Here is a 27,051-nt window from a genome sequence, read left to right on the forward strand (position 1 = left end):
ACGAGTTTCCTGACCTAAAAAAACAAACAAAGTTTTCTTGCACATTTCTAACTGCAGGCATTCAATATGCACCTTATTTTCCTTTTATTAACTTCCCCAATTTTTAAAATTCCATTAAAAAACAGAATCTTTATAAAAATATATAAATATATATCTATAAATAGAGATAAACAAGGTTTTTGACATTCGAATTGATGATATGATACATCGTGTATGTTTTTTCACTCGGGATTTTTATTTATTACATAATATACATGTATTATATGATCTCAAATTATACCAGTGAACTTAAATTACCTGTAAAGACGCCACAGACTTTGTTACACCTGCTTCATATCGTGTTGTTCATTACTGACTTTAGACAAAAAAGCCAAATTCAAACTAAATTGGAAAAAACGAAATCCCTTTTTGTTTTTCATCTTATTTTCCAATTTTTTGGTATTAACCCAGTATTATCGACTTATAGTGCCTATGTTTCCAATTCATGTGTTAATCAAAGGTGGCTCTACATGTAAGCATGGTTTTTTTTTTTAAAAAATAACGTATCTTTTCATTAATGTAATGCTGAATTGATGGTACACGGAAATGAACAGTCTTTTTTACAGTATTCTTTGAACTAAATGTTTCTTATATACCATGTTACGAATTCAAAATTCATCACTGTAAATTTATCTAACAGGTATACAACTATGAGGCCTTTTTTAATTAAGGTAATTTTGACTACAAATGTTCTGTCTATATCATAAGAATACATAGGGGGGGAATCACAGTGGTGTTGTGACCGATCCGGAGGATCCCCTCTTATGTACCTGATTCAACCCCTGGAAAGTCACGTGACTATTTACATGTAGCTTTGTGTGATTTTTGTATCCAATTGGGGGATTTAAAGAAGAAGGTATGGTTTCCATACAAATTTTGCCCTGTGATTTTCTAAAAAATTAAACTGGTGTAAAAGTTGAAAACTCATGCTTTTCAAAAAATTTTTCAATGCAGAAAAATCATACAAGAAATTTTTTCCCGCATGTTTTTTTAAATGCTAATTATGACGTCATAAACTGTACTTTTTCCCCGTTTTTTTTAAAAAGTTGCAAAGACCCCCAAATTTTTCAATGGAATTTTCTTTCAGATAACATTGTCCACAGGCATCGCCCACAAAGATCTTAGATATGTGATTTGTTATTTTTTTTGCAAAAAAATTAAAAAAATTAACGTGGGCGACGGCTGGGGGAACTGTTTTCTAAAGGAAAATCTCCCTTAAATGTGCCATTTTAGGCTTTTTCTGTTCAAAATAGAGAAATGCTACACATTAATACGTCATATTTGCAGAAAGGTAAACCTTCATGCCATATTCTTTCCTGATTTATCAGAGTCATTTATTTAACTAATATTTAAGCCAGTTTTAAAACTTTTTGATGTAATACATTTTTAGGGGCAATAAAGCTAAAACCATACCTTTTCTTTGACTATTAGATCGTTTTGATTTTCAGATCAATACATAGGGGGAATCCAGCGAGGTAGAGACCGGTACACAGAGGATTTTTACGCTTCCTAGGCACCTGACTCTGCCTTTTAAATTTCATTGACAGTTTTTTATGTGTTACCAAAAAATTTTAACTATTCGTAGAAAATTTAACAAACTAATTAAATTGACTAATTTTACTTTACTTAGGTGATAAACTCTGACATTCATGCATGGGCAGTGAATTCTTCAAAAGGAAAAATTTTTTTTGAGCATAAAAAAATGTTTTGTCTTTGGGGGACATGTATATGATCTGAAGTTGTCATTTGCATTGCCAGATTTTTAAAACTTCCATTGGGGAAAAAAAATATTTATTGGAAAATAAATCAAGTAATTTAAAATACCATAAATTAGGTTTGCAAAAATAGAATAAAAGTAAATAATTTTTCAATATAAGAAGAATATATTTTACCTACAAAAGTACTAGTTTTGTAAATTTTAACCATTCCTGTCTTATGGTAAATTTAAAAGAAAAGGGGCACCAATGAGTTTTAGTCAAAAAATGATCTTACATGTATATTGTTAATTTCCCCTGCTTTTTTATTCCCCATATATGAATTTTTTATAGTTAATTTTAATTACTTTTAGCAAAAACCCACAATGTTTCATATGTCATACAATGTAACAGTTATTAATAATAAATGTTTCTGGTATACTGTTTTTTTTTTACATGATTAGAAGAGGAAAAGTTTTATTTTTTTTTCTAAAAAAAAAAATGAGAGGGAATTTTCTCAGTTCATATCACAGTATTCAAGTAGCATCATAACTTCTAGGTCCTATTAAAATTTTTTATTCAACCCAAAATTTCCCAAAATAAGTTTAAAGATAAAGCCTTGAATTTTCAAATTTTACATCCTTGATTGTGGATTTGTAACAAATTAATATGTATAACATCAACAGTTTTCAGTTTTTTTTGAACATTGAAAACAAACTATTAACAAGTTATAGGGAAAATGTTAATTCGTTTAATGATGGCCATGATTATTTGGTCTCAACATAGGGTTAATTATTGGGTTTTCAAAAAAGTTTTTTAAAAAAAAAGGGATTTTGTCATAAAAAAAACAATGTATTTTTAAAATTTAAAAAAAAAACACCTTGGTTATTGACGGAACAAATCGGGGTTATATTTTTTTTTCGTGCCCGCCCGTTGTCTAGCTGTATTGTATGTTTGTCGTTGTCCGCAAAAAAATTTATCTTCCAATAACTTTTAATTGACTGCAATTTTCAAATTCACAAGGATTCCTTGTGACAAGACTTTTCCATAGATTCCCCCTACTTTACCTTTTCACCTTGATCTTGGAGTTTGATCCACTTTAACACAAAAAATTAAACTTTTACTTTGGCCTTATCATTTGAACTGTAATACCAGGATTTTCTCACCTCATATATGCATTTTTGAAAGACCTTTTATTTGGATACCAACATCTCTAATTTTGACCTTGATCTTGGAGGATTAGACATTTTAAAAAAAAAAATCACCTTGGTAGGTCTTGGAAAAATTCCATTGGATATTAAGCCCTTTTTGAACCTTTGACCTTGGAATTTGACCTACTTTTAAACAGGAAACATTGACCATTTTTTAAGGTTTGGGGAATAGTGCTTTGGATCAACATAGTGTAAAACGAGAAATTTAAGGCATATAATTTAGCGCTTTTGGTGCAAGGGCCTCTGAACGCTAAACTTTATTGTGGGCCCAAACATTTTTGAATATTATTTTTTTGGGTTTTTTTAAATTTAAAGACATTTTAAACCGGAACACGCAAAACGTTATGTAAAGGTTGATTTAATTTTTTAAAAGTTCTGTCAAATTATAATTTAATTTAAACTAATAGTTTTACGGTGTGACCTTTGGGGGCGAGCGCAATTTATTTACTAGCAGAAACCTATACTTTATGTCTATCATTAAAAAAAAAAAAACTAAACAATAAAAAAAAATCTTTTCCCCAAGCATGGGATCGAGATTTCAAACTTCTGGAAAATGTCACAAAATGGAAATACCCAACCGTTGAAGTCAAAGTATGACGTCAGATTAAAAGTTCTGTTGATTTTTAGAAATTTCGCAGTTTTTTTTTGGGAAAAAAAATGCTTTAAAAGTTCTTTTAATAAGTTGTTGCCATGTTTTAGCCACCATGTTGCTATGCACCGCGAATGTTTTCCGAGGGACGGAAACAACCACATAACTTCGTCAAAATTCGTAAGTTTCGGTGACGTATTTTTATCATTTTCCAAAGGGAAGGGAAAGCCGGTGTTGTGACATGGGGGGATTTTTTTGAATAAGGCAAGGCAAAATCATATCGTTAAGATTTCGGAAGAAATAATGTTCCTTTAATTTTTTTACTATTTTTGATTTATTCGCGCAAAGGACATTGGGTAGTGCAGGATTCTGGGGAAAGGGTTTCACAGAGAAATTTGGCTGACGTATGTACAATTTCCTCTGTTCATCATTCTTTCAAAAAAAAAAAAGCATCTAGAATTTTGTGACAAATTGAACATAAAGAAATTTTTGAAAATTTATGCATTGATAAAACAGAACTGTGGTAACAAAAATACTATCTAAATGATAAATTACTCAACAATTTTAAAATTACAGTCAGTTTAAGACCATTAACGATCAATTTGTATGCCCCCCAAACACAAATGATAACCAGAAACGGCATCTAATGGAAGAAAATGTGTGTAAAAAAATTGTATAGGGATACTCTCCCACTCCAAATGAAGAAATTTTGTCAGCTGTTGCGGAGTCTGGGGATGGATTTTTTAGAAAACATTAAAACCCTTTTGTCCTATGCTGCTTAATTTTTATAAATCTAGCGATTTAGATGACTGTGACTGAAAAAGTTGTTGTTTCTTTGAAAAATAGGGGTGCCAAACGAGCCCTTTTGCGGCTGTGTTTGTGAGATTGCCATACGGCTTAAGATGCTGCAAAATTAATGGGTATGTGTGGGTAAAAAATGGTTAAGTACCTTTTTATAAGTATTGAATTCGAACCAAATAATCTACTTTCTTATAATACCCTTTTCCATATTTAACTACCACCACCAACTTTTTGTACGTCCTGGACCAATTCTATCTTTCCTTCATTAAAAAGCTTAAACTCTTAAACTTTCAAGAAGCTTTCAATAAACATTATGGTCAAGGGGTTAACCAAAAAGTTCAGCAGTGTTGCTGTGGTCATCTCTTTTATTTAGATGTTTAATGTATTTGGGGGGTTTGGGGTCGGAACAAAGGCATTAATAATCCTCTTGCAATAATTCGTAGTCAACTGAAAAAGTTTTTTAAGATGATCTGTGTAGTTCAGGGATAAATTGTTTAATAGTCCTTGCATTACATTATGCAATTTTCGTAATCCTGGAAATGATGCTGTGCTGCTGATGTGACACGTAGTCATCATATTTTTGGCGAACATTGGGTGTTCATGTTAAGGTTTATGTTTTAGGTTGTTATCTGTGCGTAACATTAAAAACCCCTTGAATTGTAATTACGGTACCCCGCTTCCGGTGCCCATTTTCCTTTTTTTTGCAACGCAAAATTAATGCCGCAATTTTAGGAAGAGTCATTTTTAGGGTAAAACCGATTTAAAATATCGAAACCCCCGCTTTTATAACCCCTTTTACCTGAAGGAATTACATCGGAATTCAACAAATGAAAATTAGATCAAAATTTTAGGGGGAAAAATTTGAAAAACAGATCTTTTTGTCTGTAGACTTTAAAATTAAAGTTAAAAATTGCAATAAAAAAATTTTATTTCACTCAATACATCGTATCCATACAAAAATAAAAGGTATGACAAAACTATCACAAATTTTCAGCGCATTGTTTTTATTATCTTTTTTTTTTTGAAGAGTATATATACTTTAATGACAAGCACAAACGCTAAAATTTATTTGCGCCAATGTTTCCCATTTGCTTTTGCGCTTACTATCGCCAAATATTCTTGTTTACAGTATTTAATCCTTGTGAAAGACCTTCCCTTTTATATAAAAAAAGTTGACCCTTTGACCTTGATCTTGGGTTTTTTTTTTTTAAATGAACCTTTGCCATAACGTTTGAAGGGTTGGGTTAGGCTTCCAACTTCACATATGTTTTCTTTGTGGCTAGATCTTTCATTGGATAAGATTTTCCTTACTTTTTTAAAATTACCTTGGAGATTACGATATGAAAAAAAATTTTTCTTAACCTTTTTTATTTTACAATTGTATTTTTAGGAAATACCCCATTATGGGTACCAAATATTTTTTGCATATAAGAAAAATTTAATCTTCACTGTGTTGCCAATCGGGGGGATCATTTTCAAAAACACATGTTGCTTTTATATATGTCCGTCATCAACAATATGTAACAACCCTCACTAGACATACTGTCGTCCTTCGGTACAAACTTGCCAGGTAAATTCACTTAAAATTGTGACCTACGACAATATGGCTTTACCCTAAAAGTACTACTTATTTATTAACAAACTTACCCCCCCTCCACTCCCTAAAACACACACACAAACGGACAAACATTTTAATCTGCTACACTTAGATGGTTAAATACGAGGGGGGATAAAAAATTTGCAAACATAATTTACAAAACCGCAATTCAGATTAATGAAATTTGGCACACATAGAGTCATACACATGTTCTAAAAAAAATATGTAATGGAATGTTTTGACCGGTTTTACTACAATGTGAAAAAGTATAAAGGGAGATCACTTTGACAAAAATGGTTGACTCAGTCGTTTAAAATGAACTATGAAAATTAAAAGTGTACTTAGAAACTCCTTTGTAGAATTTAATAATAATTTGTACTGTATTTTATTAAGAAAAAAAACTTGCCATAAGTTTTGTTAGATATTGGATTGATTGCTTAAGTGAAGGAAGGGAGATGTTTAAAAATGATGTTTGTTCTGTTGCCGGGGAAAGCCAGTTGGGAGTGAGACTTCCTTTTTCAGGCAATTTGATATTAAAACGCAAACTTTCATTTAGAAAAGATGAATATCTTTACAATAATATAATTATCAAATCCTTAAAAACTTTTAACTTTAATTTAAACATATAGGTATGGAAAGTGAAGGCACCCATACTTTTTCACGTGAAATAAACGACGTCAAAAGACAGAGGATTTGGGTTTTGATGGTCACCATGCTATTCTGAAAAGTGTTACACCGAAACTTTCTGTTTTAAATAAAACCGCCCAAAGTTTCCACCAAGTTTATTTTTATTTCCCCTGTAACACTTTACACACAGGACCCGACGAGTAACTAATTGAACACACAAATTCTACCTAAAAATTTTAAATACTGCCCAAACTACAGACTGTTTTTCCGAGGGATGGTGAATTTAATCCCCCCCAACTATTCCCAAACAGAGGATTTTTGTTGCTCCCAATTACATTTTGATGGTCTGATGGTATTTGGCCTCATTAATAGCTGAAAAGCTTGTTACATGTTTAATATGGTCTTCCCACGTCTGACTGTAGAGGATTATGTCATAAAGTACGCAAAAGTTTTAAAATCATTAAAATGATATAAGTCTTTTGAATGATGCTGGAAACGTCTTCATACCAAACGGCATCACTGTAAACTCGAAAAGGCCAAATGGGGTGATGAAGGCGGGTTTTTGCGTGCTTCCTTTGCCAGAGGAACTTGCCAGTAGCCTTTTGTTAAAACAAATTTATCAAATATTTTGCACTTCCAATTTTCTCAAATATATCATTCATGGTGGAATGGGATAAGGGTCCGTGAGAGTTTTTTCATTCAATTTTCTATAATAAAAAATTCTAATTGTCCCATTAGGCTTTTTGACAAGGTCAATTGGTGAGGCCCATGGACTTTTTGATGGTGTTACAGTACCACCATACCCAACCCGACACAAAGCAAACCCAAAAAGTCCCGGAGACGCTTTCTGGGACTGCTAAAGCAGTCCCCCAGCAGTCCGACAGCGGTCCCAGAGCAGTCCCCCAAACATTCCCAGAACAGTCTCAGCAGTCCCAGGGTCCAAAAACAGTCCCAGCAGTCCCAGTGGGCGGGGTTTATTAATTTAATGGGCGGGGGTCTGAAAAAATTTCTAAAAACAATGGAACTATAAAAGGCAGCTGAATTTTTTTAAAAGCAGTTGCCAGGAATCCTTACAATGCAGAGGTCATTTACTGGCAGTCCCTTAATTTGAAAAATTTAAATATATTTTTTGAAGGGAAAATTAAAAACCCACACCTACATAAATGAATTCACGAACGAAATTTAATCACAATTATCTTGGGTTTTATGTGATTGATACTGGCTCCCCTTTTTTTTTTCTATACAGAAAATTAAAATTGAATTAAATATATTTCACCAGAATTAGATAGAATGGGATAGAATTATAGATCATGGCCGATTTCCATACTATCGGGATACTCTTTAGGCATTTTTAAAAAAAACTATTAGGGCTTTTGAAAAATTCGTTGCTAATTTTGCGAAGTAATATTTTTTAAGTATTGATTATTCTTTGCTTACATGTTAATTTAAAAATTATTGTTTTATTTGTAAATTGTATAAGTGACCAGTATAGAATCATAAGAATATGTTTAACTTTAATTAATCTTGAAAGAAATTTATACTCATTTTATTTATCTTTTAAAGGGGATTTTAATTGAGCAGCATGTTAATGATGTGTAACACTTAACGTGTACCCAAATAACATGCATGATTGGTTTTCTGCCCAAAAGGGATTGAAACCGCAGGTGTTTATACCATTTTATTTTTACACATTATGGCCAGGTAAACAAAACAAAAAAAAAAAAAAATAAATCACAATTCCCGTATTTTTAACTGTTTATTTATTTATTTTTTTTAATTTACTCTTTTAATAACTTATTTATAAATTAAAAACTAATTCATCTGTAAATTCCAGTATAATTGTTCACATTGCTTATGCTAAGGAAGAATGGTGGCATAATTTTATTTCATGTCATAAAAATTGTTAGATTTTTATTTTAGTGTAACAAGTAATATTTTTTTTAGGTGATGCTTGTAAAAGGTAACCTTTTCAATTAAAATACCTTATATCTAGATGTATATAAAAAGTGCCAAAAAGAAATGTTGATATTTAATTTTAGATTTAATAATAAAATAAATCTACATGTAATATTTTTTCTCATGAGCCTGTAGTTTCATATTTTTAAAATAAAAATTCCCCCACTTCCTTATTTAACAACTTTATTTTTTATAAATATTCTATATTACATATGTGTAAATATACAGTCCCTAAAACTATAAATTAACTATAATACATGTAATCTCAAGTTATTAAAAGATTATTAGAAATCCTTGCTTATTAAACAGTTTAAACCCCTCTCTGCTGCAAGTAAACAAAACAACATGGAACCTGCAAATTCAGAATACACAAGGGGGTGGAGCTTTTGTACTAGAAACCTTTGTACACATAGTGAACAAAGCAGTCCCAGAAAGCAGTACCGGGGCCTACTGCTGGGACTGCTTTTTATGGCCCCGGCAGTCCCACAGCGGGCCCGAGCGTCCCCCAGCAGTCCCCGAGCGGCCCAAAACAGTCCCGGGGATGCTTTTTGGGACTGCTTTGGTTCAGGTTGGGTCTGGTGGTACTGTTAAGTCCTTGTTCTAACATTTCATTCAACAAATGTTCACTTCCTGTTTCTTAGCTTCCGGGATCCGGGAAGGTCTCTGAGTAATTGGATTTTAAGTTGTTTTGATTGTATGTGAGATAACATCACACTTTCCCCGGGTTTGATGTGAAAATTCTTGAAAATTTCTGCAAACATCCCGTAAACTTTGTTTTGCATTTGTGTCAACCCATGTCCAAAGATAAGATCTAAATGGTTTCTTTGGTGTTCTTAGGAAATTGCTGTTCAAGTCCAATTTCATTTTCTGTTGCTGCCAGTAATGTAGCCCGTTTATAAGGACGAAGTAAATTGATATGGTAAGTAACAAGTCCAGTGTCCTCCAACATTGATTCTATAGTTAACATCATTAACCTTGTTAACCACACAAAGGTCCTTTCCACTGAGGGACATCTTGCCAGGGTTGGTGGGGTAAAAAAAGTACTTCATCCCAGGGCCAAAGTCCTTTTGGATGCTGAGCGATCAACCAATCTTTGATTTTTGATGCCATTTTCCCAAATTGTTTTGCACAAATTGTGTCACATAGCCAGTTTGTTTCGGATGTTGACACTATCTATTTCTAAGTTTTTATTTCCTCCTCACCAGTCATGAAGCTCTTTAAAACACTAAAGGACCACGTACTTATCCGTAAACAGGTCAAATGGGGAAAAGCCAGTCTCCTCATGTGGGACTTCTCTTTTGCGAAAAGTACATATGGAAGTAGTCTCCCCCAATTTTCCATTTAGATCTCCATACACAACTTTTTAAATTGTTTTTAAAGTTCCATTAAATCTTTCAACTTTGCCATTTGCTTTCGGGGAAAGGTGTTGTAGTTATCCCCTTGATTTTGATTTTGTCATATAAATCTTTCAGGAGCGCACTCGTGAAATTTGATCCTTGGTCAGTGAGTATGGTTTTGGGGGTTCCAACCCACTAAATTTGTAATGAGATGTCGGCTATTGTTCAGCTTCACAACTTGGAAAGCAAAAGCTTCTGGGATCGTGCTTCATCAATGACATGGGGGTGTATTTGTTACCTTGAGTTGTCCTTTTTAGTGGGGCCCAAAAATGTCCATTGCGATCTTTGAAACAATTTATGATAAGTGTGCTGACCATATAGCTCTTTCCGCACTTCTTTTTCCACTTTTTGACAGGTGTCAATTTGCGCAGTAGTCCGACACATCTTGGAACAATCCCGGCCAAAAAATGACGCAAGAATACGTTTTTGGTCTTTTTTCCTAAATGTCCAGCTATTGGTATCATGGCCCGCTTCATCACTGCTTTTCTTAGCGATGCTGGAAGTACCACTTGTGTTCCTGACAGATTTTTTTTTCTTGGAAGTCCATTTTGTTTCAATATGTCATTCTCCCCCGAAAACGCTTTATGTTCTGTCTCATTTGTGACAATTTTTTAATGCTTTATCCCTACAATTTTGGAGTGTTGGGTCTTTTTTCTGAAGATTCGATAGTTTATTTCCATTCACCACGCTCAACGTTTTCAATGAAATTTCCGGGAAATCAAGGTTCACTTCACCAGCATCATCGTTAGTTACCACGACGTTTAAGTCTCTTGTTACGACGTCACATTTATTTATGCGATTTTTGGCACTTAAATTTATTTTGTTCTTGTTCTTTTTTTGGCCCCGTAACCACAGCTGCAACTTTGTTTCTCTCCAGAACATCTATTCCCAATAAACCATCTGCAATAGATCAGGATAAACCTACCTGAACATGTCCCTTAAAAATTTTTTTCCAGGTTAAACCCCTGCTAACTTAGCTTCGAATGGCTGTCCAATAGCTGTAACCAAGGAAATAGTTTGTCCATGTAGAACACATTTGTGATCAACAAGATCCACCCCCAAAGCTATAATCTCCCGGGCCTTGACCATTGACATTCCCATCATCCACTTTCCCCGGAACATAAGTAAAACCCCATAATGCTCCTTTGACAAACAAGACGCAATTACTTTTTTTTGGGCATTTGTTTTCATAATTCCAGGTTCCCCCAGCCAAAACATTTCACTTTTTCCAAACTTTTCTGTTTTTCCCGGGGTTCCCCTGTTCCCGGCTCTTCTTCTCACCTAACACTTGAGGATTTTGAAGTTTTCTGTCCCCGCCATTTTGTTTGGGAGAAGTAATCCTCAGCAGCTTCAACTAACTCACTACTTCTCTTATTGTCTAATCCACTGGGCTTGTTGAGGAGATAACGCCTTTAAGAAATATTCTTCTCGGAATTTTTCATCAATGAAACACTCAAATACAGATCATTCTCGACATTACTCCTCTGTAAGTTTTCTTGGTCTACGTTTAATTTCCTCCAGGAACTGAAAATAGTCTGTGGGCGCTTGCCAAATCGATTCAAAAGAGCCTTTTACAGATCTTTGTTCCCGAAATCATTGCGCGACACTTCTCAGCTTCTCCCGGGTTTAAAAATGACCTGTGCTGTAAAGTCTTTGAGTTCCAGTCCAACCCGCATGCTAGCTACCCATAAAATTCGAAATAGACAAAATGTCATCCTTTTCCTGATTAAATGGTTAAGTTTTTTTTGGGATTCCTGTCGAATGTGTTCCTGGTGTTAATTGGCCTTCTCTAGCTGAACCGTAAAGGGAAAAATTTTTTTTTCATGTTCCAATTCAAGTGTTTTAAACGTAATTATTTGTTTTTTTTTAAAAATTGAAATTCCAATTCCAAGTCTTTTTCCTAGGCATTTTAATTGCTTGTTAAATCCAAATATGTATAAAATTTAAACGATATTTCACATTTAATTAGGATTAACCCCTTGCCACCACTTAAAATGTTACACCAAAACTATCTTTTTTAAATAAAAACGCCCAAAGTTTTCAACACAGTTTATTTTGTATTGCGTGTAACACTTTCACCAGGACCCGATTGAGTCACTAATTGAACACACAAATTCTACGCTAAAATTAAGAACTGCCCAAACTGTAGACTGTCAATTTCACTGCAAATTTAAACCCGTTAATTGTGAACACTATAATTCTGCATTTTTTTATGGCCAGCACTTCAGCTTTTAATCCCCCGAGATTTGGGAAAAACCAGCAATGCTAATACAAGAGTAAATTTCCCACCAAATTTTAATGAGCGGTCAAGACCTTATCACATAAACAGATCACCGCAGTCTGTAGCTTAGAGCAATTACTACAAATCAACAAGTTTAAAAGTATTATTAACCCAAGCATGGTTTCCCAAACAATTTCACAGAAATTTCACTTTAAAAAAAAAGGAAACCCCCTTTATCCACCGATACTATTGCAGAGATAAGGCCATTTCTGATAAACCTTCTATTATATGATATTTGTTGAAAAAAAACAACTTACAAGGTAAGAAATATTAAGAGTCTAAAAAAACATGAAGCTTCGGGACAGTAAGCTAAAGAGCACGGCAAGTGACCATATGATCCGCGCATGGGCATAATGATTGAAATGCGTTTTAAAATGGGAAAAAGGACTACTTTGAAACATTTTTGTCGCTGAAACCCCATATCATTTTTTTCACGGAAGTTATTTGATTAGTTTGCGAACTTTTTGATCACCCTCGAATTTACATTTTTTAAGAAAAATAATGAATTCAAATCAATAAATGATGAAAAGAATAAGTATATTTATTTTTCCTTTTGTTTCTTTTTTCTTCTTTTAATTTTTTTCTTGGTCTACTACAGTAAAACCCGATTATAAAAAAACCCCGGGGACCTGTGAATTTAATTTGCTCCCATCCCGTAATTTGTTTTATCCGTAGGGTAGGGTGGTGTAATTTCCCCGTTCATAAATACCTTAACATATTTTGTTTATGGCGTATAAACTATAATTGTGTATGTACAATTATATTATGCGGAAAGAAAACGTAATTTTAATATATTGTGTCCAAAATAATTTTATTTCCATGAGCGTTATTAAGATCTTTTTTGGAAAATTCCCATCAAAAATAGGCTTGATCATTCGAAAAATTACAAAGATATTTTTTGCCACTTCAGCGACTTATCGCCTCAGAAAAATCTTCTGGAAAAACAAATTAAAATATCCCTGACGTGAGAACATCAAATATTATTTCAAAAATTTTTTTAAACCCTTTTAATTAATAGTTATTAGTTTTCGTGAATAAATTGCAAACCAGCTGAATAGAAACCGGTCAAGTTATCCCTACATGAATAGGGGGCGTCAGTGGGTAATTTCGACCAATGTAAAATTACCAAATTTTTAACTGTACCAAGGGCAAATCCATGCCCATACGGGGAAAAAAAATTTTTGGTAAGAATTATGTACATTAATACCTGTTAGAAACTAGTACTACAATAGTGAAAAATCATATGTTTTATTTACATGCGGTTTAGATGCCTGTACATGTACATTTGTAGCATGCCCTAACCAATTGGCATATGGGAATTATAGACATTTGGTGCACTCGATGTCTTCCAATTTAGGTACATTAAGAAAATTGTCAACTTCTTTGGTCAGTATTTTTACTCATTTTTAAAGCTGTACAGCAGTAAAATTTAAAACAATATTTTTTAAAAATATTTTAGAGCTGGGGCTAATTACTTCCTTTGTATTGGCTCTGGGGCAAAATACCCCGTATGCGGTGAAATTATTCAACACAGAATCTTGTAAATCGAACGTATTTATTTCATATTATGACCAAAAATTTATACAAAGTAGATGTAATCTGAAAGATAAAAGGTATTTCGAACGTAAAAGAATCCAGTTAAAGTTATAGCATAACATAATAGTGACATACTTTAACAAATCCTAAGAACAAAAAATAATCGGTCGAAATTACACCACCCTACCCTATAACGAATTCGTATTAACATTTATAACGAGTTCGCAATATGAATGTATTTCTACAAGTATTACGACCAAATATTACAAAACATACCGTTGATAACTAAGGTTTTATTATGAATTGATTCTTATATACAAATGCTTCAATTCTATAATTATATAAATGCTTTGAAAGTTCGTTATAAAAGATGAAAATTTAATTATATTTAACCTAATCGGGACTCAAAAGGGGTTGCTATATCCGTAAATTTGTTATATTAGTGTTCGTTTTAATCGTAAAATTTTACAAAGATTTATTGATTGATCGCATATTGTTTAACGTCCCTCTCGAGAATGTTTCACTCATATGGAGAGGCCACCACTTGCCGGCGGAAGGATACAAATTTTGTCATATGCTCGGCACTTAGGGCCTTTGAACGAGTTCGCAATATGAATGTATTTCTACAAGTATTACGACCAAATATTACAAAACATACCGTTGATAACTAAGGTTTTATTATGAATTGATTCTTATATACAAATGCTTCAATTCTATATATAAATGCTTTGAAAGTTCGTTATAAAAGATGAAAATTTAATTATATTTAACCTAATCGGGACTCAAAATGGGTTCGCTATATCCGTAAATTTGTTATATTAGTGTTCGTTATAATCGTAAAATTTTACAAAGATTTATTGATTGATCGCATATTGTTTAACGTCCCTCTCGAGAATGTTTCACTCATATGGAGAGGCCACCACTTGCCGGCGGAAGGATACAAATTTTGTCATATGCTCGGCACTTAGGGCCTTTGAGCAGTGAGGGATCTTAATCGTTCCAGCACCTACAACGACAATGGGCCTCGGTTTATACGGTCTTATACGAAGGACAAGTCTCCATGTCCCGCAGTGGGATTCGAACCCGTAACGTATGGATTAACTCCTTACTTCGCGACTCTAGAGCAGACGCTCTAAACACAGCGCCATGCAGGCGACAATTTTACAATTATGTGTTAGGAATTTAGCCGGGGACCCAGAAAAACTTTGCTTTATCAATGAATTCGCTAAATCCGTGTTCAAACTGAACGAGTTTTACTGTACTAAATTGAAATTTATTTTGAACTTATTCTGAACTTAACTGAACAAAATGAGTTTTTAAAATATTGTTTTATTTTGAGGCAAAATATTAGAACAAAGACTGTAACTATCCACAAATTATGTTATAATATTTTCACGATAGACTCGAAGCAAACTATTATAAATCACAATGCAACAGCAATTAAAATATATTTTTACAGGCAAAAATCTTGAATTTTTTAAAACAATTTTTCTTGTTATTTTATTTTGATGCTGTTTTTAGTTTGTGATATTTACCTTACATGTGAGGATCTTCTCCTTTTTGGAGGGTGGGGGTATCATCTTTTTAAAGACTTTTTCTCTTTCTCATTAATGTTTGGTCATCTGAAGGGAAAGCCTAATCCTTTTTGTTTAAATAGTTAAAGGAAAAGATTTTAAATAATTTTTTTCATTAACGGCAAGTCAACCGGCTTGTACAGTGTATGGAAAACCCCTTTTTTAGGTAAACAATTACTTTTCTTAAAGGCCGAGGTTTTCAATCGTACGGTTTTCCTCAAGTAAGTTTAGTGTGGGGTGGAGCTTGATCAAATCGGCTTAGAAGCCCCCACGGAACTACGCTGGCTTGTGTATACTACATTGTACCTATATACACAGGATGTTACCTGAGACCCTGAGTGTATAACCAGTATACGTTTTCCTACAACTTTGTAAACCGAGATTTTTTTTATGTTTAGCTCATGAATTTGAATGCGAAATAAAACATTTTTTGTTGCAGACAGACTCCTTCTCAATTTCTTTCTTTTAAAATAATTGATATTTTTAATAATTCGACATTTTTGATATGCAGTGTGTTTCTTAATGAAGTGTTAAAACGAAAATACATTTAGCACCAAAATCTGTCGTTGTAATCTGGCACAAAAATGGAAGTACACGTCGAAAGTGAATCATAAAACAGTCTCTCGGTAAATAACAATGAAACTTAGAAACGATGTTTTGAGAATAAAATATTGAAGTAGAAAAATTATTGTCTAAATAAATATCTTTCTAAGGTAAACCCTACTTGATTTTTCCATAACGCATGGTCTGTAAAAATGGCCATGGCTTCGGACCGGGGTTGATTCCCCGACAGCTGTGAAACGGGAAAAGAATCATCTGCATCGTTTCTTTTTTCTTTCGGGATTCGTTATTAATTTCAAACATTGAATACAAAGCAAGATGTTATATTCCAAGTAATTTTCTTCTAAAACATATCATTATACCGTAACTTCGTCACCATGTCTTCAAGAAAAGCGAGACGTACATGTTTGTCTTATAAATATAAATTCGCTTGCCTCATGAACAATGTTACAATGTTGTCATACTAAAAAAAATATTTAATTCCATGATACTACTTCAAACGTAGGTCGGTTTATTTTATTAATTAATGTAGGAATAACTGTACTTTAACTCATGTTTTGACACGGAAATTAAAATTATCAATTGTATTCGTGATATGAAATCCTCCCCTTTAAAATTAAATTTATAATGTAGTTATATAATATAGCCATGGTTTTCTTATTATTTGTTTAATTATTTGATAGATTAATTAATTATTTTTGTGGCATATTCTTATGAATTGAAAAAAGAAAAGAACGATTTGATTGCTTCTTTATCACATTGGCATAAGCGGTAGGCATCAAAAGACTGAAAGTTATTTCGATGGTCGGTTGATCTCCAGACAAGGTACACAAGATATACACAACAGCAGCAAACTAAATGTCAATCAAATCAAAGTATCCAATTCCAGGCTTTATTTCAGATGATTGACAGAGGTTCTAAGACTACGTAAATTGGAAGAAGGTGTTTTTTTCCTCCCCCTTACGTTTATACGGACTGTGATATCGATGTATAGTTAATACATATACACAGTAGGTTCAATATACCACATATCAATATGCGTAAGAAAATCTTATATAATAATTAAAAACTCATGTACTTGAGTACTAGACAGCATCCTCAAAAATAAATAATTTTCGCAAAAGTTAAAGATAAAATGTTAATGATGAAAATGTTTTGAGCCGGTGAGGACAGGATGGAGTTGGGGGTGTGAGAAGCTGGGATGGGAAATTAAATTTTAATCAAGGCATTTAATACCGATAAGCTATTAATATGACTGTAGTAGGTTTCTCTGAAAGTTCTTTTATCAGTGGTAAAGAATATTCTGCAAATAAACGATAAATATTCTCATTATCTATGTCTCATGATCTTAGAGAGGTGGTCATGAAAAAAAAAAACAGACATAGTACATTTGAAAAGGATTTTCGCCTATACTAATAGTAATATTTAAAGAACACGTCTTTATCGTTTAACTAAATTTTGTCATACAATCTTAGGTCACGCATGCGTAAAACCAACTCACAAAAAATTGGCATTCCAATGTTAATAGTGCCCTCAGCTCATATGGTAAAAATGAAAATTATCCAGCTGATATAGTACAGTGATAGTAGCTTTATTGTACTATAATGAACATTTTACATAAAATAAACAAATTATCAATATTACGGCAATGAAAACGCAATGGCAAACGTGCAAAACAAATTGTGAATCTGTCACTGTCCATGGCACAAGATCATAACAATTTTTAAATTTACCCGATGCGCATATCAGACTTAACGTGACTACTACATCCTTCCTTTTAAAAAAATGTTCTTGGGGAACTTATTACATATGTTAACAACCATAAAATTTAAAACATAAGTTCTTTGGTGAATTTCCAGTCTGTACCATCTGATCAGCATGTCCATAAAGGCTAAACATATTTCTCGGTGGGAAATTGGGGTACCAATAAATTACACTTCGCTGCCTGATCTCTGGGTATTTGGCTGTATTTTTTTCAATAGATGACATCATTCACATCTCTGCTAAACTCACCCCAGTTTTGATGCACCCTTCTACAATAATTACATCCACCACATGGTAACTGTTCTAGTTGGACATCTTCTTGGTAATGTGGACAAACCTCTGTATCGGGAATCCAGAGAATTTTGTTTTGATCTTTTTTCCTTGTGATGAAAAATGTTTATGCGGAATACTGGCTTAATTACCTTAACCATCTAGATAGTAGATATAAACGTATATCCACCGATGTCATAGCCAGCAAAACGTATTATTACCTAACCTACTATATAAAAAAATTTAGGCATTTTGAACTGTTTCAGGGTTTTACTTTTTTTTTTGCGTGATCATGAAACAGTGAACTGTTCCCGGGGCCAAAAAATAACTGTTGCCTGTTTAAAGCGTCATCGTGATATTCAAGCTTTTTGATGATCACGACATCACTATTTACCTGCTTTTTAAAAAATCAAATTCAAATAAAACATCAAATATTCAATTTATAAAGTATTACTTAAAATTAAAAGCATTAATTTAATCTTTATATTATGTTTAGCCAATTAATAGACAAGTAATATGAATAAACAGTTGTGAAAACTGTTATTGCTTAAATTTGATTGTTTGTATGCTTTTATTCCAATTTAATTAATTTTATTAACTAATCAAGTAAGATTTGTTGTTTTTTGAGATTTAATATTTTATCTATTCTGAGTGTGTTTTCAGTTTTCCTTATCTTTTCAATCTGATCTATTGACCGGGCAAAAAATGGTTTTATTAACCGGTCAATACTGGGGTTTACCGGTGACGTTTTTCAAAAAAAATGGGTTTAAATTTAGTTGTTTTTAACACTGCACAGACTGGGAAACAATTATTTTATTGATCTTTTTGCATTTTTTAAAAAATTTTAATTTTTAATGGTCAAATTTTATTTAATGAGAGTTACTTTTAATTAATACACCCTTTGGGGTGTGGAGACTGGTCCTTCGGGTGAGACCTGTAAACCGAGGGCCCCCTGTAGCAGAGGTGCTCTGCTGGCACAAAAAGGTCATCTCCACCGGAAAGTGGTGGCATCTCCATAAGAGTGAAAATTTTTCGAGAGGAATGTAATCAATAGTCTATACAATCAATCTTTAATTAATATAACAGATGCACCATATCTGGGAAAAAATTAACAATATGGTAGGGGAACCTGTGTACAAAATATACAATTTTGAACATTTAAACAGAAAATAAAATTAGGTAATAAAACAATTATTTAATGCCTGAACAGTCAATAGCCCAAATTTTTTTTCCCTCGGGCGGAAATATGGTTCATTGCCCTCGGCTGCTGGCCTCGGGCAATAGAACACACTGGCTGTTCACCTGGGGAAAAAATTTTTTCTGGTCTAATGAATGCTCAGGCCTTAAACAATTTATAATATAGTAGGTTAGGTAATAAAACACTTATTTAATGACTACTCGGTGAAACATCAAACTGTTGTCCCTGGGTGTGGGGAAGACCGGGAAACTGTTTTTTGACCTTAGCCTGGGCAACGCCCAGGTCTCCCCCACTACCTCGGGACAACATTTCGACTGTTTACCTCGTAGTCATTAAATAAGTGTATAATGTTTTCACAAAAGACAAGGTATCGGGGGTATTAAAACCCTCTGCAGATCAAGGACTGGATATTTTGAGCCCAAAGAGCAAACCCCATTTAAGTAAATGGAATTATTTATTCAGAACATTGCCTTAGACCATTGTTTTTTATTTTGTACCATCATAGTTTAAAAATATTTTAAAAAATACCGAATGTTAAATTTTCTTTTCCATTCCATCAATTACACATGATTAGAAATAAATGTCATTGTTCCTGAAAAAAGTTGTTTTTATTTAGATTTGAATTTAGAACAATGTATCATTTCACCAAAGAGAAAGTATTTGGGTTTAAAGATGTTTAAAAATTTATCAATTGTATTTTAAACTGATGATGAAAAACAATTATCACTTAAAATAACGCAGTTGACTTTATCCTTGTACAAGTCGATAATTTTTTTAATAAAGTAAACTTAATGAATTTAATTCCATCAGATGTTTACATTAAGGAGAGGGGGACACGGACATATAGAAGCTATTTTTTCCAAAATACATATATACACATATTTATATCACTATCCCCCATGCAATTTTTCAGATTTATCAAATTACTATACAAAATAAAAAGCACAATGTTCTAAGGCAATGTTCTGATTAAATAATTCCTTAGGGGGGTAATTGGAGTCACCATGTCCGTCTGTCTTTTTAGACGAGTTTTTGTCCGGATCATTACTAGAAACTATTGGAAGGATTTGTCCAAAAATTTTAATCATTTTCACCATATGAAGTTGTGCACCTGAAATTTTCATCTTGATTAGATTATTATTTTGAATTTTACAGGTGTGTTTTCTTTTCTATTTTGTGGTTTTGTCTGTACCGTTTCTCAAAACTTTGCAAGGATTTGTACATTTTTTATTCACCATATGAAGGTGTGCACCTGGAATTTTCAATTTTTTGCATTGTACAGAATTTATTTTTTATTTTAGTTGACTTGTTCATGTTAGGCTCATATATAAGGATTGAGATATAGAATCAGAAAATCCTTTTTCAAAAATACTACAGCTTTAAACTACTTATAAAAACTTTAAAAAAGAAACATCATCAAGTGTTAAAAACATTTTTTACATTGCACAGAAGATAATGAAATTTCATTTGGCTCTTGGGAATAATAACTGGACATGCATCCAGTTAAGATAAACAAATGAGTTTGGTGTTGGAAGTTGTTAAGGCATATCTCTTATCAAGTTTTTGTGTTTTATCTCCAGGGAATAAATCCAAGAAAAATTAAGGTTCTCTTTCTTATTCTTTAATTGTAATTTTTTCTTCAAAGCATTTCATTACTGGATAATCAGCTTTTATTTTCAAAATGCATTTCAAATTGATATATGAAAATTAATTTGAATTATGTATAATGGTTTTTTTTTTCAACAATCAGTTTGCAGAGTGACATAACACATAATTGCAAATTATTTTTTAATGCACTAATTCAAATTTCCTTTTCGCTTCCTGGACCAAATAACGTATTAAATAAAATTTCGCTGTATGAAATAGTTCGTACAAATATAAAAGAAAAAAAAATATTTCAGCTCTTATTTTTTTTAAATCACGAATGTAATCTTGTTAAAATCAAAATAAAGGAAATTTTACAAATTAAGTCATTCTCTCCATCAAACATATGTATTTGTTTATTTACATTACGTCACGCGGCGTAGGAATACATAGTGTTTAGAAAACGATATCACATGAGCTATATCAACGGGATAAAGGGGAAAATATGTGATAAATATTAATATCAAAGCAAACTTTTACTTTTGCTATTTTCAAGGATTGGCAGATTATAATGGATTTTTCAATCCATTTATGAAGCTAAAGGAAACTTTTTAACCTGGATTTCCAATAACATACACCCGTCAAAAACTGAATTTTTGGGCAACATCAACCGTGTTGCCGATAACATGTTTTCAACTAACGAGACATTTTAAAAGATTGTTTACTAATCCTTAGTTTGGATTTTTTCCCAGTTTGCTGATCTAAAGGTATCTGATAGTTATATAATAAATAATAAATAGACCAGTTTGTTTGATAAAAAACTAATTTTTAATTCTAAAGAGGTAAAAATGTGATGACATATTCCGAAATTTTATATCATATCATTTGAAAAAGTTGTAGATCTTTTAAAAGAGAGTGATTTGGTTTGTGCTTTCTGCTACTGAAAGTATAATCAATTATCTGTCATAGATCACAAATTTTGTTCGCTGAAATACAAATTTATGTTGAAATATGAAATTTAAAATTACTTACATTTTCATAACATTGCTTTTCTTACCGATTTCCGGGAACAACCGGTAACCGATAACGCGTTGATCATGTGTTTATTGGAATAATTGTGGAATAATCAACAATTTGTGCGCGTACGCTATTCAATAATTGTAAGCGAACTATTTCAAATAGCTCCAGCTTTTCGAAATGTTGAAATTGTTGAGGAATTTCTTGTTTCACATCGTTTTCGTCATTTTATGTTAGGGGGTTTTCTTTTTTTGATTTTTAGCAAATTAATAGTATAGTGATTTGAAATTTTAAGTTAACATGCGTGAAGTGACTGAAGTCGCTTGACAATGTTCATGTATCATGTACAGGTATCTACAAGTAGTTGGTGACAAGAGTACTCCTTGTTTGAAACTAACAGAATGTCACGGGGCATAATTTTAACTATTCCAAGACTAAATTTTTAAATTATGAGAACAAAATGCTTATTGAATAGAAAATAAGCAAGAACTTTTTATAAATATTAAACTTTGATTCTCCAAAATTTCGCAGAAGCGATATAACTACCCTAGATCGACAATTTACTTAAACTATCATTTAGCCTTAATATTGCTGGTTTATTTTTCAATAGAAAATATTAAATATAAATTTTAGCATGATGGAAAAGAGTAGATTTTTATAACTTCAAAAAAATTCCGAAGGATGATCCCAAACGGAATTCCAGAAAAACATGTTAACACGTATAAATTTTAAATAATTTGGTGACTTTAAGTTTTTCTTACCTTTTTCCAAAACATAGGTTGTTCAGAGTGATTCATAGCGTCGATATCAGGTGGTAGCGGATTCTACACAGTGACCATTAATAGCGAACCTTTGACTTCAGTGCATCATGAAGAATGGCTATGCTTACACAGTATGTTAATAAATTGTTTCATATATATCCTTCCTCTTTTTCATTCATGTTTCTTTTTCTTATCAGAACATAAATGTGAAATAATGGTGCCATGTTTTCTACACTCAAGATTGATTTTTTCCCCCGATTATTACGTCAACATGATAATTTTGCTAACGTTACGTCAAACATGACTGCGTCAACATGCAACCAGTGACATATTTCTTAGATGTCGCTGATGAAATTTTTTGATGCCTAACAGGCTAAAGGAAAAACCCATACTGTACACCACATAATTGAAGAAAATTAGGAAAATCCTAATAAAATATTTATATTATAGTATTGATTCCGCCAGAAAAATAAACTTCAAACATTTTTTTGACAATATCAAAGATTTTTTTAAAATTGTAAAAAAATCTCTTTTTTCAAATAAATGCTGACAGAATGTTTACACCGAGGAAGATGTTAAATGATTAAAGTATTAAATAAATTTTTCTTTAAAATTATAATGAACCAGAAGTATTGAAGAAGGAAGGGGGTCAGTGAAATATTGATTCCCATGCTGCACTTAATTCAACATTAAATGTTGTCCTTTCCAGGTGATCATGGACAGAAATGACGGGAGTGTGGACTTCTACAGAACCTATGCTGAATTTGAGACTGGATTTGGTAGTCCGTTCACAGAAAGCTGGATAGGTGAGAGAGAGAGAGAGAGAGAGAGAGAGAGAGAGAGAGAGAGAGAGAGAGAGAGAGAGAGAGAGGGGGGGGGGGTATATCAAAACAATAGATTCATATAATTGTAAAACTGACATTGATACATTAACATGTAACCCGTCTAATAACCCAAATTTTTGATTATGTTTTTGGGTTTAAATCCAGCCTGTACATGTTGCGAAATTCTAATGTTGACAGGGTCATGAAGAAGCCAGTTTATAACTTAATGTTAAATCGTCTTTAATTGTAGGACACCTATACATCCATCTGTTGACAGCCGGGGGAAACAATGCTAGGTTCAATTCGAGGATTACTCTTCAAACACTGGTTCGCCGAGTACAGTAGCTTCAATGTCGGATCGACCTCAACTAATTATCTTATGACAGTTTCCGGGTATACTGGAGATGCAGGTAAATGTATTAAATTGAAAATGTATTAAAATGAAACAAAATTTTTAAAAACCCACAAGACAATTGTGAGCTTAAGCAAATTATAACTTCATCGTATATGTTCATCAATACCATTTAAAAAAAATTTATTCCTCGACATTCTATGCTTTTCAAAAGAACCTAATTCTTTTGTATTGGTTTTACATTTATATATCAATTTCCAAATTATTGACTGTTTATTTATAATTTTCATTAAGTTATTAATGGATTTCTTTTTATTAGGCGACAGTATGGCTTATCACAATAATGCCCCCTTTTCTGCAAAAGATGTGACCATGATACGAATTCAGGAAATTGCGCTGTGGACTTTAAAACAGCATGGGGGAATCTGAGTTGTCTGCAACCAAATTGACAGCGACGTACGCCTCACCCGGAAGTAATGTTATGGGCTGGTATGGTTGGGATGTGTACAAACCTTTGAAGGTCGTGAAAATGCTTCTTCGAAAACCTTAAAACCCCTTTCCTAAAAAGGAAAACTGTTTTCTCTTTCTTTAAAGCCCTTACATGTACATGTTTTTGTTTGCTGATTATGAATAAAAAAATAAATTTTTTTTTTTTAAATAACGTTTGTGGATTTTTTATGACAATGTTAGCTTAAGTCTTGACAAAGGTATTTTTCTACTTTTACTAATATTTTTATGAGAAAAAAATTGATTGATTGATTGATTGTGTACTGTTTTACATCCCGCTCCAAATATTTCACTGATATGGAGACGTCACCATTGCCGGTGAAGGGCTAAAATTTAGGCCTATGCTCGGCACCAGGGCCTTTGTGAGGGATTATCTTTATCGTGCCACACCTGCTGTGACACGGGGCCCGGTTTACACGGTCCATCCGAAGGACCGCCCCATTTAGTCGCCTTTTACGACAAGAAAGGGGGGGTATGAGGGCCTTTTAACCCCGGGTCCCCCCCGGGGCAAAAAAAATGTCGATATCATGGGCGACATCTTTTGCAAAAAAGGGGGCAAATTTTGAAAAGCCATACTGCCGCCTAATAAAGAGAAATGTTTTTTTTTTTCCAAAAAAAAAAAATTTTTTCATAAAGCTGGGTGTCACTACTACTGTTTTTTTTTTTTAATTGCTGTTAAACGACCTGTTTTGAATTAATTTATGGCTACATTTGTGATTTCTCGCATTCTCTAAGAAGTATATTTTTTGAACAATTTCAATCTTGATACGTCATCGAAAAATACAAATGTATTGAACAATATGTGTTTGTGAAACACTATGCACCAAGCGGCAAAAAATTGAAAAATTCGAAAACACAATTTTTAGCTTATAGGTCACAGTCAATGTGTCAAGGTCATTGACCATGGTGTCATTTGAAAGAATTTAATCAGTGGAGTAAGCATACTATAATTATATGAAGTCTATTTCTCCTATTGGTCAAAGATAAGGCAAAAATTAAAAAAAAAAAAAAATGGAGATAACGAACAATGTTCAATATTAAAGTCCATAAAACAATACAAAATAGGAGCAGAGCAAATACGAAACTTTAGAGGTGGGATCAGGGGCCATGGATGAAGAGCGTCCCCCTGACCGATACACCCGCCCGGGGCTTTTTGTCGTGATCGGGAAATAAGGGAAATTTTGTCATCAATTCGGTGTATAAATATTAACTAGTTGCATTAAAAACGTCAGTCAGCATTACTAATGATAAATTTTATTTGCTGACAATGTCATTGTATCGACCATAGAACTTACGAATTGATGACTTTAAACTTTAAATGATGACTTAAAACTGCTGATAATCTTGTTTCATCAAGTTGCTTGTCAATAATTTACCTCGTTTTAGAAATTGTTATACGTAGAGCATGTTTGTGTATAGAATAATTGAGATACATATACTCTGTATGCAGGTGACAAAGGTATACATGTACATGTATTGCTGCATAAATGAGGGAAGTTATCATAGAGCTTGGTTGTTAGATTACCATTAACGTCTTTTTCAAGTAAAATATCTAAGCATGAAAAAAATGTGTTAGAACCTGTGGTTTCTTTTTTAAGCTCACCAGGATATATTGTATTGAAATAAGAATGCAAATTACCATTGTTAATTGACAATACGTCGTCGATATTGTCGAATTGAAGTTCACAGCAAGTGTTTTCTTCTTTTTACGCATAAAGTTTTAGAAATTTCTTTATGTGAATATAAAAATAGGTCTGCTAATAACGGAGCGCAATTGTTATCCATGGAAATTCCAATAATTTTAGAATAGCTAGTCTCTATATACCACATAGATATTGTCAATCAAAAACTCAAAATTCTGATGTCAACGTCAGAGTACTTGTGTGTGCAATCAGAGTGTGTTTTATAATATATATTAAAAATATAATTTTCATATATGTCACAGTCATGGTCACAAATTCATTGACCTTGTTCATTGAAAGAACTTAATTAGTGGAGTACGCATGCTAAGTTTAAGTCTTTATATCCTATTTATCAAAAGCTATGACCAAAGTATAGAAAAGCTTTTTTACATATAGGTTAAAGGCAAGGTCACAAGTTCATTGTGTCGGATGTCATTTGAAAGAGTTTAGTAGTGGAGTATGCATGCTAATTATGAAGTCTCTATCTCCTAAGGTCCGAATTTGTAATATAAAATATGTTTTGCTTTTAATATTTCATCTCATCACAAACTTAAACCTTTTACAACACATTTCAAGTATAGACGTAAAGAACTTCCGAAGTTTCACAAACAGTTGCAACATTTGATGATATCGATATTATATTATGAGGTATCGATTTAGCATTAGCGATTTATACTCACGATCGGTAAAATACATGTATATACCCCATCACTAAAACTAAAAATAATTTTGGAAAAAAGAAGAAAACAGCATGTGAGTGCATTTGTACTGCTAACAATGACTTCAAATAAATGTGCGTGATAATAATGCGTACAGCATTGAGGGTAAAGAGAATTACCTGTATAAATAAACTTAACAATATTTATCCGTGAAAAAAATTTATTAGATTTCTCTTATTTTAAATTTGCCCAAATTTTATTGAACATGTTTTTCGTATGATATTTTCGTTATTTTATAATTGATATTGAATCTTCTGTATAACTTTAATGAAGTATGCAATATAATAGACATTAATCATACATGCATTTTTTGATAAAGTAGGTGCATAAGGCATGTGAATATGAGCCCATGCACAAACACACGTTTTAAAGTTTACATTTTAAATTTGCAATTTAGTGTATAAGTAGGAGAAAAGTTTACAGATATGATTTATCAAAGTGGATGCCTTACAAAAGTATAACCTTAGTTTTGATCTAGATGTGATCTTTTTGTATTCTTTTCAAGAATTA

At 32.6% G+C, this 27,051-nt stretch overlaps 1 pseudogene; it reads left to right on the forward strand.

The window, feature by feature from the left end:
- The first annotated feature begins 7,326 nt into the window (after positions 1–7,326).
- Positions 7,327–24,183, forward strand: LOC134252864 (ficolin-2-like; annotated as a pseudogene).
- Positions 24,184–27,051: the final 2,868 nt, after the last annotated feature.

The sequence above is a fragment of the Saccostrea cucullata genome, unplaced genomic scaffold (assembly GCF_032062105.1).
Source record: "Saccostrea cucullata isolate Sc308-1 unplaced genomic scaffold, CSIRO_AGI_Scuc_v1 ctg142, whole genome shotgun sequence".
NCBI classification, from domain to species: Eukaryota; Metazoa; Mollusca; class Bivalvia; order Ostreida; family Ostreidae; genus Saccostrea; species Saccostrea cuccullata.